We start from the raw sequence: 20,268 nt of genomic DNA on the forward strand, positions 1-20,268 counted from the left end.
CAGCTGGTGCTATGGAACTACAAGCACTAGATGGCGCTATGGAACTTCAAACCGCAGCTGGTGCTATGGAACTACAAGCCTCAGCTGCTGCTATGGAACTACAAGCCTCAGCTGCTGCTATGCAGCTCCTCTTGTGAAAATTGCCAAGCTTGAAGGTTATCATACAAAGATGGGCAATCTACACTTAATATATGGACTGCATCAAAGGCAGGAGACAAAGACAGGCATACAAAGGTAGTAGTGTTTGTAAGGCTGGTCCCTTACCTGCACCATTGTCTGATAGACAGCTGTCCTCTATTATGAATTGTATTAGAAGAAGAAGTACAGACTTTATCTGCAGTCAGTGGCCCGAGACTGGCTAATAGAAGCCATTGAGTGGTATGCACCTGTCTGTCCAGCTGCAGGAAGCGGCTCCCTCTGGCCAGGGGCTATAGACTTCACTGACCGGGGCCAGGAAATTGCAGCTTCCTCCCTGTCATTTTCTCCTTGTCTTCTCCCATGTCAGAGGGGGCAGCCAAGGACAACCTAAAAAGAGTAGAGACAAGAGGTAAGCACTGGAGGACCTTGTATGTGAGCTCCATTCCTCCTCTAGCCAAGGCTGTATTTCTGCGCTGGAATATAGCAGATAACTAAAGTGTATCTAAACCCAAGAAAAAAAAAAAAATCATATATTTCAGCCTACAAGGTCTTTGTAAATCATAGATTTTTTTATTTTTTTTGTCTTTTTTTTTTTGTCTTTTTATTCCCCTGGTGATCCTGCCAGTAACATACTTCCTATCCCTAGGTGGATATGCTCATTGACCGCACTGTGTCAATGGAGGAGCAGGGTTGTCACCCCAGCACAAGACTAGAGAACAGCTCCCTCTCTTCTCATCTCTGTTACTTAGGGTTGAGGTGTTTTATAGTTCACAGAAGCTAGCTGGGAGGCTTGTTGCAGATTTCAATTCAATACATATGAAATTGCAAGGATACTGAATACTGAATACTAATATTCTTAGCCTGAGGCCGGGTTCACACCTATGCGAATTAGATGCAGGACGGACAGCGTTGCTGTGCGATCCGCGGCCGATTTATGTGTGAACTGAGCCTAAAAAGAAGAAACCTAATTCAGCCACCACCTCTAAGAAATGGTACTCTACAATATGTTTCAATATCCTTTAGGCCTCACGCACACAGGACAAGACCTCATGCACACTGCAGCTAAAAAAAAAGCCTATTTTAAAGGTGTTTTGCATTTTATTTTTTCTGCCTCCAAGGCTCCATTCCCACCTGGACATTTTAGGATCGGGGCAGAATTGCTGCCATTTTGCCTGCAATCTCAAAACGCACTACAATCGCAAAACGCAGGTTTGGGTGCACCAAAAACACAATGTAGTTTTGCCGCAATTGTCTCAGCAAATTGAATTGTGTGAAGCTTGTTGTCTGAAAAAAGAGCAGGAGCTTTTTTTGGGTGGCAAGCTTCACGCGATGCAATTTGCCGTGATTGCCGCGCAACAATCGTGGCAAGACCACACCGTATTTTAGGTGCCATTGAAAATAATGACACCTGAACCTGATTACCTGATTGACCGGAACACTGTATTAGTGTGACTAGCGACCTCAGTGTCAGTAAGTGACCCTCCCAGCCCGTATCTGTTAGCGCCAGATTCCCCACCACCCTATCACAGTCACGCCATAAGTCGCTGATCACAACCATTACAGTACGGCATCTATAGCTCTGGAAATTTCAGTGTCTATACCATAGTTTGTAGACGATATAACCGTCACCCAAACCAATCAATTTACACTTTTTCGTAAAAAAAAAAAAATCCCAATGACATGTAGCAGAATACATTTTGCCCCAAATTTATGAAGAAATTCGATTTAAAAAAAAAAATGTTATTCAATGGGGGTTATTTACTTTGCACTGAAAGTGCACTTGGAAGTGCAGTCCCTGTAGATCCGAGGGGGACATGCAAGGAAAATAAAAAACAGCATTTTAGCTTGCACATGATTGGATGATAAAATCAGCAGAGCTTCCCCTCATTTCAGATCTACCCCTTAGATTTAGAGCGACTGCACTTCCAAGTGCATTTTCAGTGCAAAGTGGATTTGCCTTTCGTAAATAACCCCCAATATGTTTTATAGCAGAAAGTAGAATTTTTTTTAATAAATTTGGGGTCTTTTTTCATTTATATTGCAAAAATTAAAAACCCAGTGATACCACTGGGTACCACTAAATACCACCAAAAAAAGCTATATTGTGTGAAAAAAAATGATATTTTGCATTGCATCGCCTGTTAAAGCAGCGCAGTGCCGAACTGCAAAAGCTGGCCTGGTCGTGAAGGGGGTAAAATTTTCCAGGGCTTCCGGTGGTAAAAAAAAAAAAAAATCACAAAAGTATGGTTTAGGTGATTGTATCCAGTGCACTTGCAAACAAGAACAATTGAGTATTGTCCCTGATATTTTTTTGATTTGCATTAACATCCAAATTTTCTGCTTTTCATCGTGTACCCCCTTCTTTAAGGTATAAGTAGTACCCAGAAGTACTGATTGGACCTTGAAGAAAGGGGTACACCTGGAACACTTGTCCTGAAAATTTGGATGTTGGTGCAAATAATAAAAAAAAAAGTATCAGGGACAATACTCAATTGTTTTCTTTTTCTTTGTTTTGTTTTGTTTTTTTTGTTTTTTTGTTTATTTGTTTTTTCTTAGTTTATTATTATTATTATTATTATTATTATTATTATTATACAGGATTTATATAGTGCCCAGAGTTTGCGCAGCGCTTTACAACCTAAGAGCAGACAGTACAATTACAATACAACGCAATAGAGGAGGAATCAGAGGGACCTACTCTTGAGAGCTTACAATCTAATTGTACACAAAAAGTACCAAGGAATGAATAGCTCTAGGTATTTATTGATCCCAGAATCAGCTTAAATTGATCAGGATAGAGCCATCAGCCATACTGGGCACCATACACATGCCCCCTGTCTGCGATATGCCCCTGAACATCCAATCGATGGGAATGTAATCCGACAATTTGCTGGAACCTAAACAGATTTGTAGCTGAGTTGAGCCTGATGAAATGGTTGAGGTAAGAGCACAGAAGAAAAGTTCTGCTGTATATAGATAAGAGGGTTCCATCTGTCTTTCATTTCCTCCATTGATCAAATGAGATGCCTAGCCTCAGGTTGGCAGATTAAAGTCTGAGAAATCGCTTCCACTAAATATCTTTTCCAAATCTATCAAACCATTTAGCTGTGATAATGATGTCATCATGAATGTTGATATGATTATTATTATTGTTGTTGTGGTTGTATTATTGTTGGTTGTATTGTGTAGCTGGTAGCATTTCATGGGGTGGTGGGGGCTGAGCCTTTTGCCTGCTGTGGAATTTAGACTACAGGGATAACATGGAAGTCAGTTAATCCAAAGGGAAGGAAATGGAAAGTGATTGGACATAAACCTGAGTGTGACCCCGCGGTGAAATCTTACACCTGTATCTATTTTACCTGATTGTTTTTTCTGGGGAAATCAGATTGGCAGGCTCCCCATCTGGAAGTGCTTTCATCTCGTGTACTTTCCGGACGGCCGGCAGACGAAGGGTTAAATTCATCAAGTTCATCTTTTCCTGATTAGAAGGAGAGGAGAGGAGAGCCTTGTACACAAAAACTCCAATCCCCTTCACTTCTCCAGTTTCTTCAACTTCGGGGCTGCGCAGGAAACCAGGGCCATTGATCAGATCCCAGTCTGGGGCACACGGCGATTTACTGCTAAGTACCGGGATTTCTTCAATCAAAGTCACTAATGAGTCTCGTCCTGCCATCCTCTTGGAGCGTGGAGCCTAAAGCTGGCCATACACTATACAATCTGATTGTATCATCTCCTTTACATCTACCATCAACTGTGTAGTACAAGGGCCTGTCTGGTTTGCTGCTAACTGAATAGATTGTTTAGAGTTGTCCTGATATTACGCACTTTTGGTAAATTCAAAGCTGGCCATACACTATACAATCTGGTTGTACAATCTGCTTCAGATCTACCATCCACTAATACAAGGGACTGCCTGCAGCATCCCCATCTCTTCTCAGTCTGCATAAAGGTGACCATACATTATACAACCTGATTGTACAATCTCCCTAAAGCCAGTCATAAACGAATCAAAATTTGGTTGGTTCAGCAGGAACCAACCAAATTTTAATCCATCTATGGACAGGCGGCTTGCACTGAAGTTGATCTATCAATCGATTTCAGTACAACCAGCCTGTCAGTTTTTTCAGTGCAATTCTTGCTGGTTGCTATAGCATTTTATTGTGATGGCTGGGAAATCACCCACTGCCAAAACACAATATCCCCGCGGGAGGGATTCCCCCATCAACACTGACTGTGTTTGTGGGCAATCAAGTGATTTTTTTTCCTTCAACACATATTTAAAGGAAAAAAAATTGCATAATGTAAAGCCTGCCTTAAGCCGGCCATAGACAGTTCAAATTTTGGCCGGTTCAGCAGGGACTGGTCAAGATTTAAACCACATATGGGCAGGCTGAATGTTCTCAAGTCGGTCGATCGATCAACTTGGGTACAACCAGCATGTCAGATTTTACATGCAATTATTGCTAGCATTAAAATAGCCACTAGCACATGGGTGCTCAACCTGTGGCCCTCCAGCTGTTGTGGAAAGTCCCATCATGCCTCTGCCTTTGGGAGTCATGCCTGTAACTGTCAGCAGCTTGCAATGCCTCATGGGACTTGTAGTTCCGCAACAGCTGGAGAGCCACAGGTTAAGCACCCATGCACTAGCAGTCAGGGCCGGGACAAGGGGTGTGCAGGAGGGGCAGCTGCCCTGGGCGCTATGGTTTATTGCAGGGATGGGGGTGCCCTGACCCTAGCCTTTTGGGACTGGGGGGGGGCACAATTTGGCATCTTTGCCCTGGGCACTGGATGACCTTGTCTCGGCACTGCGCAAGCCCATACGATTTGGTGCAATACGTTTTTCAAAATTAGCCCATGCACTACATTTTATGTGTTTCAGTGTGATTTTAAGTCTGTTGAAGTGAAACAGCTCCAAATGGCAGGGAACGCAGACTGCATTGCTCTGCAATTCTGGTGTGAACCTGCCCTCAGTTGACCAGAAGAGAAGTCATGGCTATTCAATTGTTTGCAGATTATTTCAATCAATTTGCACATTGAGTCTGGGTTCACACTTATGCGAATTGAATGAGGGTTTCCCCGCATCCAATTCGCATGACAGGAGACTGTAACCGGCTCTCAATGGAGTCGGTTCACATATCTCCGGGGCGGCTGCGGAGCGAATTGCACAGAGGTCCTGCACAGGCGTTCTGTGTATCTTTGGCTCCGTGTCAGGTCCAAATTCAGGCAAAACTTCAGGCCTGATTTGTCCCTGAAAGGATGTGACGGACCCCTGCTGGCAGCCACAGCCGCACACAGTGTGAACTCAGCCTAATGATATAATGAAATTAAAGTGTGTATAAGGACCATTAAGCTGGCCATATACTCTACAATCTAATTGTACAAATTGACTTTACATTTAACAAAACTAATGCTGGCCACAGATGGAGCCATTTTCTTTCCTGCAGCCATAGGACCACTTGCAGGAAAGAATATACTATTATTATTACTTAAGGAACTTATATAGTGCTGTCAATTTATGCAGCGCTTTACATATACATTCACATCGGTCCCTACCCTCAAAGAGCTTATAATCTAAAGTCCCTAACTCACATTCATATACTAGGGCCAATTTAGACAGAAGCCAATTAACCTACCAGCATGTCTTTGGAGTGTGGGAGGAAACCGGAGTACCCGGAGGAAACCCACGCAGGTGCAGGGAGAACATGCAAACTCCAGGCAGGTAGTGTCTTGATTGAGATTTGAACCAAATTGTGGCACCCCCTCCCAGTCTCGTAAGGCTAGGATTGGGGCACCCCAATCCCTGCAATAAAGCATTGCGCCCAGGGCAACCGCCCCCTCCTGCCCACCCCTTGTCCCGACCCTGGTCCTGCGGTACCATGCGATCTGGTGCCATCTGCATTTGTGGTGCTGTTATCAATGTATTGACCCAGAATGGTAGTGTGTTTTGAACACGGCGCAGGAAACGAGCACAGGACGCACCTTTCGTGAACCACATTCTGGTGTGAACCCACCCGTAGACAAACTGATTTTTTTATATAATCAAATGTTATAGCATATGACCAGCTTAAACTGGGTACCGTACAATCCTTTTTTTATTTTATTTTTTTGTGTATGTGTTGGACAAGAAGGTGAGGTCAAACACAGGAGGAAGAGAAAGAAAAACTGTCAACGGTTCTCAGGGCAGCACAAAGGTGGCAGCTCTTTGCAGACTTGTATCTTCCATGAAGACATAACCTGTGTGTTTGTATAGATTGATCCCCAGGCGCCCTCCAAGCCATCCTCACCACCTTGTACAAACACAAGAGATAGTTACACCTGACCTCAACCCTCCATCTGCAAGACTTAACAGGACTGGCTCTCCATCCAAACCCTAATCCCAGCTAAGAGACACTGACAACATTCTATTTTTTAATTAAATATTAGCTTTTCTTAATCCCCTTTATTTAAAGGATGAGGTTGCAGTAAATACAAAGCTTGCTTTAATGCATTCTGAATCTCCCCCAGGATTGTATATACATGTCCAGCCTGATCACAAGTAGTGTGTTTGTGTGTGGCCCTCAGTATTTGATAAATATTTTCTTCCACATACAGAAAAGCCTCCATGCAGTCAGCATATTTACGCTTTAAAAATTGCTTTTTTTTTTCTTTTTTTTCTGAGTCCTAGGACATGCATTTGTTTAAACCATTCCAGATAAGGGCCCATTTATACTGCAATCCTGGCGTTCTGTGTATGGTTCCACATGCATGCATTTATGTGCTTTTTTTGTCATGCGTACTTGAGCTAAAAAACACTGCTTTTACAGACTTTTTTTTTTTTCTCTGCCTCTAAACGCCCCACCATGATAGCCTATGTATACACTATAGGCGTTTACAGGAGAAAGAAAAAAAACACCAAAGTCGCGTTCAGGAGAGGAGCTTTTAAGCATAAAATTCATTCTGGCCAACAGAATGCATTCCCAGATATAATCATCTTAAAATATATTACCTATATTAACTACATTTTCATACATAGTTAGTCTAGTTGAAAAAAAGACACAAGTCTATCCAGCTCAACCAATAACAATATTATTAAACAAAACAAAATAAATATTGTAAAGTGCTGCACAAACTGTTGGCGCAATATAAATCCTGTATAATAATAATAATAATAATAACATGTGCTGAAATTTATGAAAAGAAATTCCAATTCCAGATATTACCGTCTCAAAGTATATTACATACATATATCAATTAAATCAATGAGTGAACAAAACAACATGTGCTAAAGTTCTTTAAAAAAGTCCTAACTCCAAGTGGATACAGAGAGAGTCAGCTCCAATCTTCTTAAAGTTAAACTTTTTTTTTCCATTTTGGATAAAATAAGGAAGAATTATAACTGCTGTCAGATTTTTTTTTTTTTTTTGCCATCTGTGTCCCATTGGGGAGATATACCTTCACTTTCTGTCCCATAGCCAAACAGGAAGTGAGAGGAAATCCTTGCAAATTAAGGGAATTCCTTGGAGGACCCTCAGGTCCCATTGGACGATTTCCCCTATTACTTTTCTGGGGACAACCCAAAATTTGGGATTTTCTTTTACTTTCACTTTCAATGATAATGGTAAACAGGACAGATAGAGAGGGTGAATATCCCTAACGGGGGGCACAGACTGCAATAAAACTTGACATGTGTTCCAATCCCGCTCCACTCTATCCAAAAACAAAACAAAACAAAAAAAGTTGTGCCTTTAGTTATACTTTAATTTTAAATCCACAACAATGATGGCAAATACACTCATGAAAGTGCGTCACCCCACACAGTGCACAAAGATGAATCTGACCCTCAAATTAAAGCAGCAGTTTAAGCACCCAAGTCAAACATGCAAGAAATAAATATGCTCTCCATAGTGTAAAACCAACAATGAAAAACTTTATTTGCTCAAATTGCACTTACTCGGCTCCTATAGATGAAAACAACGCTGTACATAGAGATATCCCGATAATGCCCACATCAAAAATGGCCACCCTCTGGCATGCATGCTCCCTGGCTCCTCCTTAGGGAGGCACCTTTGAGAAGGTAATATCTGGGATGGCTCCTGGAACTGGAATTTCTTTATATAAATTTCAGCACATGTCATTTTATTTAATATAGGTAATATATTTTAAGAAGATAATATCTGGAATTGCACATTGGATGATATTATGTACTTTTATGTTTATTTTTCTGCACTGGGCTTTTTTTGGACAATAGAAAGCATTAATGCCAGATGCTTGCATGCAAAAACGCAGATTTTTACCACATTTCTGCTGCTAGACTGCTGTAGGAGAAAAGGCTAACTAAGTTGCATTTACATGCATCTGTGGCATGTTTATGTGCAAAATGTGGCATGCTGTATTTTCTTTTTAAACCAAAGGCCAGTGGTTGTCAACTTATGAGCTAAAGGGGGCCTCAAATGTGGCCTCTGACATCACCAAAGGGCCGCACATAATGTTCAATATATGTAATGCTTGAGAGGACTGTTAAAGACTGCAGACCTAAAAGAGGAAATGAGGGTCAGAGAGTGTGGAAAGGATACAGCTGTAGAAGACAATACAAAACTAGGAATATGTTACATGAGACTAGTAGAGAGCAATGCTATTACCCTAATCAATGTTCCCAATACAGAATGCCGAGGGCCACACATCATATAGCAAAGGGCCGTATGTGGCCCTCGAGCCACAGGTTGGGCACCAGGGATGTAAACTAAAGCTGGCCATGTACTGAACAAAAAAAACTGAACTGATTCCCCAATCCACACATACAAGGTGGATGGGGGAATCCTCCCTGCTGCACTTTTGTTCTCTGACAGTGGTGAGACTTCCCTGCTCTCACAATACACCGATTAGTGCTGCAGCTGCTGCGGCTTTTATCCAACAGGGATGTTGAACAGAAGTTTGAATTCTGTTCAACTGCAGTGGCCACACAAGGATTTAAATTAGGCCTGTCCCTGCTGAACCACCAGGGGCGACCCGTCCATTAAGGGCGCACAGGCGCCGCCCCCTCTATGTTTAATGGATAGATATATGCTATGCATGGCCACCCCCTATTCATGCATCCACCCGTGAATGAATGCCAGGATGCCAGGTGAATGAATTACAGCGGCGGGGGTGTTTTTTTTATATACAGCTAATTAGAGCCATAGGCTCCAATAGGCTTCAAAAAAGCTTGGCCAATCAACTTAGTTTGATCAAATCTGATTTAAGTCTGATCCAATTGTAAGGAAAGTAATGGCTTTCCTAACAGTTCCTCATTCAATCATTTTGATTAACTCGCACATCGATCTGTTAATTAAATCGAAGCATCAATGGTCATCATGAGGTTGATGACACATGGACGATTTTTTGGCCGTGATTGTTTCAGTGATCTGTTGCAAAGGAAATCATAACGATTGTCTGTGGGATTGTCAGCGGTGAAATTTTAAAGCGATTTGTGAATCAGCAATTGACATTAATCAGTGTTTCGGCTTGGTGGCAGAATTGCTAGTAAAAATCGCCCCGAATGCTTTACGCTGCAGCAATCGTTATGCTTGCAAATCACTGAAGGAGCGTGAACTGTAGCAGAGCACAATCCAATGCTGTAGCAAATCACTAGTGACACTATCAATTAAATCGCTACCTACAAATCGCTGGCATTAGCGATCAGTAGCAGCAAAAAAAAAGTTGCTTGTGCGTCATCAGCTTAATGGTGGTTGTACGCGTTTCGATAAATGATTGCTTTCTTTTCCAAACGATCTTTTTTTTTTTTTTAATGATATTAGGAAGATACGATCGCAAGTTATCCTTCACATCTCTCTTACCGCCTTGCCTTCTCACAATCTGATTGATCAAAATATGATTGAATGCATGATTAAAGTATCTCAGGTCTGCCAATCGATGCAAAAAGCGGTCGATCTTTTTTTTTTGCTCTGGCCGATCGACTCAGTTTGATTGAATCCGATTTAAATTGAATCTAAATCGATTGGAAGAGAAGTTCTAACTATTTAATTGTTTACTGATGCGATCATTTGCGTCTGATTGCACATCAATTGGTGGCGTGTATGGCCAACATGAATCTCTAGAGGTTGTTTCAACTAACTGGGTTAATAAATAATAATGAGTAGAATTAAACAATGAGAAAGGCTTATGTTAGAAAGTTAAGTTCTTTAGGAAGAGATGGAATAAACATTTAGTGCAGATGCCTACTTAGTACCCAAAATAAAGTTGCACTTAGACTCTCTGGGTGTAAACACATTACATTCTATGTGCATTATGTGTCATTTACATTACATGCATTCAACAATGACTTGCTTTTTTTCTCCATTTTAGAGCTAATGACTTTTCTTTGTCTATTGGCTGTGCTGGGAGACATGACTTTGCGGTGTGAATGATGGTAGACCACTCTTTAATAAATAGTTTATCTGGATGGAAGAACTTGTATGTGTCTGATCCGCCGCTTGCCCCAGGGAGAGGGGGAGGATGGATGGATGGATGGATGGATGGATGACTGCAACTCTATCAACAGGCTGGACGTGGCCAAATCACAGAAAAGGGGTTAATTTAGTCCCAAGTCACTGAAGACTTTGTAATTGAAAATCAATCAACCTGCTGGACTGTTGAGAACAAGGTCAGAGCTCAATGATCAAAGAAAAAAAGGGAGGGCTGGGAAAGAGGAAAGGGGGGTGGATGTGTACTCAGAGGAGGCTGCAGAATACCCATCTCTACCGCCTGCCACCAAGAGTAGAGCAGCACAATGTGCCATTCTCACTCGCATCATGTATGGGCACGATAGAACCATACACAGGACATGTCACAGCTGATGATTTACCAGCAATACGTTTCAGTAGGACTGTGTTAGTGCCACCCCCTCCTGTGCTGTAACCTGACAGATCAGTTGGTACCCACACTCCTATCTGTGATTGCATCTTGTCCCGTACAAAGTCATTCCACATCAGGCAATGCTTTTATGGCTTCCTGCAGACAGCACGGCGGACCATGTCTGCTGGGATCCGGGGAGCTCCTTACTGATCCCAACTATTTATTCATGGCCTATGGGGATGGGAGACACACAACACATCATCAATGTCAGCTGATTACATATGTGACAGCTGTACATTGGAGACACAGGTACACCTCTGCGGTCATTGCTGGATCACTTTTATTTTATTATACCATCTATTATTATCTATTGATATACTATCGGGGTGGCGTTCTGTCTATTCATCTATGTCGATCAACACTTCCTTTCTTTCTGTTTATCTCCCTACCCGTCTATAATCGATTCTTTCTTTCTTTCTTTCTTTCTTTCTTTCTTTCTTTCTTTCTTTCTTTCTTTCTTTCTTTCTTTCTTTCTTTCTTCATATCTATCTATCTATCTATCTATCTATCTATCTATCTATCTATCTATCTATCTACCAGTCTATAATCTATTCTTTCTTTCTTTCTTTCTTTCTTTCTTTCTTTCTTTCTTTCTTTCTTTCTTTCTTTCTTTCTATCTACCAGTCTATAATGTTTTCTTTCTTTCTTTCTTTCTTTCTATCTTTCTTTCGTTCTTTCTTTCTTTCTTCATATCTATCTATCTATCTATCTATCTATCTATCTATCTATCTATCTATCTATCTATCTATCTACCGGTCTATAATTTATTCTTTCTTTCTTTCTTTCTTTCTTTCTTTCTTTCTTTCTTTCTTTCTTTCTTTCTTTCTTTCTTTCTTTCTTTCTTTCTTTCTTCCAGTCTATAATCTTTTCTTTCTTTCTTTCTTTCAGTCTATAATCTATTCTTTCTTTCTTTCTTTCTTTCTTTCTTTCTTTCTTTCTTTCTTTCTTTCTTTCTTTCTTTCTTTCTTTCTTTCTTTCTTTCTTTCTTTCTTTCTTTCTTTCTTTCTTTCTTTCTTTCTTTCTTTCTTTCTTCCCGTCTATACTCTGTTCTTTCTTACTTTCTTTCTCTCTTTCTATCTGCCAACCCCGCTATCTATTCTTTCTTTCCTTCCCTCTAGATCTATAGCTTAGTACAACAATCCTTCTATCTATCTATCTATCTATCTATCTATCTATCTATCTATCTATCTATCTACCAGTCTGCCTGCCTGTCTATAATCCACTTTTTTTCTTTCCTTCCTACCATCACTCTAGATCTATAGCTTAGTACAACAATCTTTCTTGATAGTAATCTATCTATCAGTTTTAGGCTGTCTATAATCTATTTTCTTTCCTTCCTTTCTTCCTTCCTACCATCACCCTGGATCTAAAAGCTTAGTACAGCAATCCTTACTGATAGATAGAGAGATAGATAGATACCAGTCTGCCCGTTTGTCTATTCTTTCTTTCTTTCTTTCTTTCTTTCTTTCTTTCTTTCTTTCTTTCTTTCTTTCTTTCTTTTTCTTTCTTCTTCTTTCTATGCCATCACTCTAGATCTATAGCTTAGTACAGCAATCCTTCTTGATAGATCTATCTATCGATCTATCTATCTATCTATCTATCTATCTATCTATCTATCTATCTATCTATCTATCTATCTATCTATCTATCTATCTATCTATCTTCGTATCAGTCTGCCTACTCGTCTATAATCTATTTTCTCTCTCTCTTCCAATCGTTCCCTGATAAAAAGCACTTTTTTTCATCTTGTGTTCATTTTTCTTTGAAACTTCGCTGATAGTCGGCAAATCTGTTTATAAGTTGTGAAGCTCTGGATAAACTTCAGAAAGGTCGTGTCTTTGTCTGCGTGTTGTTATTGTCCAGAAACTGGAGTTGTTGGGGAATAGCTTTTTGTATCTTAAACTGTCTAAAACTTGTGATAAGACGTTAAAAATAAAGAAAAAAATATGACAGGGACGTCTTGTTAAAGATGAATAGACACTTATAGGTAACTGTTGTAACGAAAACATACATTTATTTATTTTATTTTATTTATTTATTTAGCAAGTAATAACACAACAATCTGAAAAGAGTACTGTCTACAAAACAGAACACACTGCATAGTAAATCTAAGGTAAATGGCATGGGAAATATATTGATGTATTTAACTGAATCGTTAATTTTAATTGTGGATGAAAGTGACCATGAGGATCCTGGTCTTTAGGACTGACCTGATCCGGTTCACGGATAGCGCCCTCCTCTGACCAGACCAGCGGAACACCAACACCAAGGATACGACTGCCTAGGAAGGATTCCCCTAGCTCTTACTATTGGGAAGACTCCCTGATCGTGCCAACAAGGATTGCATGATTCTATAATGTACAGTTCTGATAACCACTGTGAATTATAGTTTAGACATTTTTTTCCTGAAGCCTTTTAGGAAACATAGTTGAAGGAAAAAAAAAACTCAAACGTGCTGTGTCTAGTAAAATAATAATAATAATAATAATAATAATAATAATAATAATAACAGCAATAATAATAATAATAATAATAATAATAATAATAATAATAATAATAATAATACGTGTTTATTATTAATAATAATATTATTGTTATTATTATTATTATTATTATTATTATTATTATTATTATTATTGTGCAGTTGTAATTAATATTATTACTGTTGTTGCTATTCTTTCTTTTTGTTATTTTTTTTTAATTATTATTGCTTTCATATGCCTGTATTTTAAAAACAGAAATCATTATCATCATAATTGTGTTTAGTCTTTTGCATTCTCCGGTGGAAATAAAATTGTCTAGCTTCCTTCTTGTGCACTCATAATATCTTCCACTCGTGCAGTTTTTTACCTGCACTTTTTTTTTAATTAAAATGTTTCTCCAGATAATGTCCTCATCTTAAATATCTTGCTTTTTTAGGTTACATTTTTTTATGTTAATAATTGTGTGACAATTTTTGATTAAAAAAAAAAAAACGACTTTTTAGGTGTGCTGCGTTTTCTGAGTTTGCTGGTAAGCACTTTAAACATCTGAAGCCTGAAGGGGTGTCTGTAGGGATGTGTACAAAATGAATCCACATCTCTATAATCAGTGAGTAGTCATAGCTGTGTCATTAACCCGGATTTGGAAGGAGACAGAAAGCAAGAAAGATTTAAGAAAGCAGAATATCCAGAGGTGAAGAGTCAAAGAAGCAATAGTCTTGATTCCTCCTAAAAAAGGGAGAATGACACTTGTTGACCCCTTTTATCTCCCGTTGCCAGCTACTCATCCCCAACTCCCATAGTAATTGTTGTATGTGTCCTGCCACACTGGGCATGGCGACAACACAGATGCAGGTGATCAGATGATAATCCACCTGTTGTATGCAGACGTCTCCTGCTGGTCAGCACATGGAGCATTATTTACCTGGCCTTGCAGCCACCCTGGGGATAAGCTGTGATATCTGTGTTTATTTTACAAGTTTGGATGTGTACAAGTCTCCCCAGGAGAGGAACGGGTCTCACGCCTGCAGGGGGGGTGATCTACAGTCTGCCTGTCGTTATCAGTCGCTAAATGTTCTATCTACACATAGAGAACACGGGCAACTGCTGGCACAACTCCTACTTAACCCATGTGAGGCTGGAGAACTGAGCAGCTACTTCAAGGGCATTTTTTTTCATTTTACACTTGATGCTTAATATAACAAACCTTGGGGCTGATTTACTAAAACTTGAAAGTGCAAAATCTGGTGTAGAAACCTTTTTTTTTTTGGCACCAGATTTTGCACTTTCAAATTTTAGTAAATCAGCACCAAGGTTTGTTGTATTAAGCATCAAGTGAAAAAGTCTCAGACACCACTAAAAATACATTGGTTATAGATGCCCTCGAAGTAGCTGCTCAATTCTCCAGCCTCACATGGGTTAAGTAGGAGTTGCTGCACTAGATTTTGCACTCTCCAGTTTTAGTAAATCAACCCTTATTTCTATGTATAATTTTCATGTATAGTTTGTAGATCATGTGAAGAACAATGTTTAATCATTATAAATGCAGGAGATTCCTACTTTATTTACGTAGGAAGTTATACACCTAGCAAAATGAATGTCATGTTATGTTTTTGCAAAGCTGTTTTTACTTTCATGTCAAAAACCATGTTTTATTTCCTCTCAATGTGATTGGGTATTCGCAGCGGGCATCTTATATATATATATATATATATATATATATATATATATATATATATATATATATATATATATATATATATATATATATATATGAACATTTTTACTTTACTATGTGAACTCTACTTATTCCTTTAGTAAATCAACCCTATTGGATATTGACAAGTTAACACAGGTTTCCTTTTTTTATATGCTAACATTTACTTTCCATAGTGTACATTAGGTTAATAGTCTCTATTTCTTTAGTAATTCAACCCCCATTGTGTTTTACAGCTCCTCGAAGCAGGTTCCTCTGTCTATTCACACTTATCGAAAACAACAGAGGGTATATGTGGTTAATTGATTTTATCTCGGCAGTTCACCACAAACCATATGTTGGGGCTAATTTAGTAAATAGGTAGAAACTGTTCACAGGAAATGTAGCTGTGTTCAGTCATCCAAACATGTACACGTACAATTCCCTTTTTTTTTCCTTTTTTTTTACTATCTTTTTACTATCTCTTTCTCATTATTGGCTATTCAAAGTGAACACAACTTCCCAAATGTACTAAACTAATACAAATGAGGGAACTCCTTTAATAAACCCACCTCAGAGACATTAAAGGGAGCCTCTACAAATATGAAACATGAAATACCAGCTTTTTGCTCATCTGTGACAACAAAAAAAGACCTGCAGGTAGATGTTCCAGTAAGTAAGTGCTGGAATTGTGTACTTACTAACGGTGCTATAGTTCTCCTTTAAATAAGAAACTTTTAGCGTGGCCTAGCAATCTCTGTTTCAAACACACTCATGTTCAATTATTGACTATTTAAAGTCAACGCTGCTTCCCAAATGTACTAAACTAATGCAAATGAGAGAACACATTTAGTGAATTCACATCAGAGTCATTAAAGGGAACTTCTACAAATAAGAACATGACATATCAGCTTGAAAACATGCTCATCTGTGACCAAAAAAAAAAAAAAAAAAAGACTTGCATGTAAATGTTCCAGTAAGTGCTGGAAATGTGTACTTACTAACAGTTCTCCTTTAAATAAGAATAAATGTTAAGGTGGCCTAGTGACCTCCGTTTCAAACACCCACTCATGCTCAAGCAGAATGCCCTTTCTTTTTTATCATCTCTTGCATATTATTGGCTATTTATTAAAGTGAACACAGCTTCCCAAATGTACTAAACGAATACAAATGAGAGACCACCTTTAGTAAATCTACATCAGAGTCATTAAGGGAGCCTCTACAAATATGGGCATGAAATATCAGCTTGAAAACACGGAAAAGCAAACTTGCTCATTTGTGGCAAAAAAAAAAAGACTTGCATGGAAATGTTCCAGTGAGTGAACACAGCTTCCCAAAATTACTAAAATGATGCAAAGGAGAGCACACCTTTAGTAAATCCACACCAGAGTCATTAAAGGGAACCTCTACAAATAATGGCATGAAATACCAACTTGAAAACATGGAACAGCAAACTTGCTCATCTCTGACAAAAAAAAAAAAAAAAAAGACTTGCAGGTAGATGTTCCAGTAAGTGCTGGAAATGTGTACTTACTAACAGTTCTCCTTTAAATAAGAAAAAAATGTTAAGGTGGCCTAGTAACCTCCGTTTCAAACACCCACTCATGCTCAAGCAGAATTCCTTTTCTTTTTACATATCTCTTGCACAGTATTGGCTATTTAAAGTGAACACAGCTTCCTAAATTTACTAAACGAATCTAAACGAGAGACCACCTTTAGTAAATCTACATCAGAGTCATTAAAGGAGCCTCTACAAATATGGGCATGAAATACCAGCTTGAAAACATGGAAAAGCAAACTTGCTCACCTGTGGCAAAAAAAAGACTTGCATGTAAAATGTTCCAGTAAGTGCTGGGAATGTGTACTTACTAACAGTGCTATAGTTCTTCTGGAAAATAGTAAACATTTTAGGCTGGCTTAGCAATCTCCGTTTTAAACACCCACTCGTGTTCAGAAAAATCAAATCAAATTTTAGATGTGGATGGAGCAATCACGAATTTCCAGGACCAGCCTAAAATAATCTCTTTAGTAAGCCTGCCTCAAAGTGGACTTTTAAATAGCAACATATATATCAGTAATCGAGTAAACTGACTGGAGCTTAATGCATCCTTTATTGAAGAAAATAAAAGTAAAGTAGCGATCTCCTGTGATAAATTAGGGAACAAAAGATATGATTTGCTGGTCCACGTTGCTGTGATGGCAGAGCTCAGTCTGTAGGCAAACAGGTCATATGTTTTGCTCTTACAAAGATGGATGCAGTCTAATCAACTCCAGCCTGGTTTTGTAGTCACTGCAATAAGCTGGCTTTATTCACCCAGATCTGACTTTATTAAAATGCCAATAAGGATTGTGTCATCTACAATCCCAAATTACACGTACAATCCAAGCCTTGGGAATTGATCAAAAAGTAACATGATCCCCCAAACAGGGTTCCTTACCATCCAACAGGAACTTGGAATGTTCTTAGCCTATTTTTTTTTCCTTCCTTCATATGTTTGCATTTGTTAATCGTTGGGGGGGGGGGGAGCTTTATTGGTGGGTCTGATACAAGAGAATTATGTCAAGACATTGGTTTAACCCAGCAGAGAGCATCTGTGCCCCTGCCAGCGAGGACTGAAAGGGTTCGGGGCTGCTATTTGTGCCATTTCCATTCATTTCCTATAGAGTTTATGGAGCCAGGTCCCAAGCTTTGGGAGAGGGAGGAGAATGCATGGGGAGGGCTGGCTCCTTGTGAGAATTGTTATTTTTCATCAATCACTTGCAATTTGTCTAAGTGGACAGGACAGGACACCAGCAGCCCTGCTGACTGAGGTCACAGTGACAACACAGCAATGGAGAAGAGCAAATTGCGTTTGCTCACCATACTCACAGATCCAAATTACTGCCTGTGCATTGCAAGGGGAGAGAAGGAAAAGGTCCATGTGACATGGGGGAAATATGAAGGACTTTGACAGGTCTTAAACGGCCTGGCGCCAAGGTCTAAGTCTACAGGCTAAAAATAGCAAGAGGATGATGAGAAGAGATGGGCAAAGATGAAAGCAAAATGAGTAAGAAAAAGAACATCCGAGGGACAACTCTTTTTTTTTTTTTTAATTGTGTGCAAACTTAAACTTAGGATGTTTAGCTAAACTTCATTTTATGGGGAGTGCAGAGTCTGGAGCTAAAAAAAATAGCACTTAGGGTAAATGTATAACTTCAAAGAGCTGAATATATCTCCCACAAAGTCTATATATATATATATATATATATATATATATATATATATATAGTGTATTATATACACAATATCATGCCAAACAAACTGGTGTCTCTATTTACACTTGTAGGCATAAAGGATTGCTTTTATCGATATGCATTTACAGGGTATGCCCAATAAATATTCTCACCTAGTGAGATAGATAGATAAATATAGATATATGGGGGGAGAGAGAGAGAGAGAGAGAGAATAGAGAGAGATGGAGAAGAGAGAGGAGAGAGAGAGGGGAGAGAGATAGAGAGAGAGAGAGAGAGGAGAGAGAGGGAGATAGAAAAGAGAGAGAAAGAGGCAAAGCTGGACATACATTATACAATTTTCTAATACCAAAACCATATAACAAGAGGTCAAACTTAAAACATTTTCAATTTGTATGTAATCAGGCAGGCCCTTGCACTACATAGTTGAAGGTAAATCTAAAGGAAATTAAATAGGAAAATTGTATAATGTATGGCCAGCTTAAGGATCCCAGCATCTAATTGTATTATTTACATAGCCTGGATATACATTATACAATTTTCTTAAGATTTACCAAAACCATATAATATGAGGTCAAACCTAAACACTTTAAATTGCTATGCAATCAGGCAGGCCCTTGCCTTACATAGTTGAAGGTAAATCTAAAGGAAATGTTATAATGTATGGCCAGCTTAAGGATCCCAATGTCTAATTGTATTATTGTAGCTTTACAGGCTGGCCATACATTATACAATTTTTTTTAAGATTTACCAAAACCATATAATATGAGGTCAAACCTAAACACTTTCAATTCCTATGCAATCAGGCAGGCCCTTGCACTACATAAATGAAGGTAAATCTAAAGGAAATTGTATAATGTATGGTTAAGCTTAAGGATCCCAATGTCTAATTTTATTACTGTAGGCCATACATTACACAACTTTCTTAAGATTTTTCTTAAGATTTACCAACACCATATAACATGAGGTCAAACCTAAACACTTTTAATTCTTTTATGCAATCAGGCAGGCCCTTGCAGTTGAAGGTAAATCTAAAGAAAATCGAATAAGACAATAGTATAATGTATGGCCAGTCTTACACAGATGCACTGGCAGAATTGCAGAAAATAAATCTTATATCAGGGCAGGTTTCTATGGCCAGTGTTGTAGAAAAGGCTTCGCTAAATGACCTTCTGATTAGCTATAGGGAGAGAATGGTGGATCACTTGGTGCACATTCATTTCCTTAAGACAATTAAACAAATCCTCTTAAGCTGGCCATATATTATATAATTTTCTCATTCAATTTTCTTTAGACTTACCTTCAAATGTAGTGCAAGGGCCTGCCTGATTGCATACAAACTGAAAGTATTTTGGTTTTGCCTCATATTATATGGCTTTGGTAAATCTAAAGGAAAATTGTACAAGAACATTGTATAATGTATGGCCAGACTTACTCTTTCTAATTTACAAACAGCAATACATAAATGCATCTTTGTATTTGTTAATGCATCGCTAGGGCCTAACAGGATAGTTGGTTACTCTGGTATTATTGGGATGTATCTGTTGTTACATCATTTGTAATAAACCAGATAATAATTATGTTCATATATGTTTTATATTATGGGGACTGGTTTACAAAAGGAGGGATTTACACAACACCATAAGTGCCCAGTTTTTGGTTATGCTTTTACTTTTTTTTTTTTTTTTTTTACTTTGGTGAAACCTGTGATTTAAAAAAGGACAATGTAAAATGACCCAAAAGCTTCCTGTTTGTATACAATTGTTACCTTTTTTACATTTTACATAGCTACACTGTTAACCTTATTTATTAGATTACTAAATGTTAAAACTATTTCCCTCCAATAACTAGGTA

General features: G+C 38.7%; 1 long non-coding RNA gene across 4 annotated transcripts in view; it reads right to left on the reverse strand.

The window, feature by feature from the left end:
* The window catches only part of LOC141128147 (uncharacterized), a 68,191-nt gene that overhangs the window by 43,892 nt on the left and 4,031 nt on the right, over positions 1-20,268 (reverse strand). The window contains exon 3 of one of the 4 annotated variants that reach the window (XR_012241647.1): positions 265-525. The exons of the other annotated variants lie outside the window; for them this stretch is intronic. This is a non-coding gene — a long non-coding RNA (uncharacterized lncRNA). The remainder of the gene's footprint in view (positions 1-264; positions 526-20,268) is intronic. 4 annotated transcript variants of the gene reach the window in all.

This window comes from Aquarana catesbeiana, linkage group LG02, assembly GCF_042186555.1.
Source record: "Aquarana catesbeiana isolate 2022-GZ linkage group LG02, ASM4218655v1, whole genome shotgun sequence".
Classification (NCBI taxonomy): Eukaryota; Metazoa; Chordata; class Amphibia; order Anura; family Ranidae; genus Aquarana; species Aquarana catesbeiana.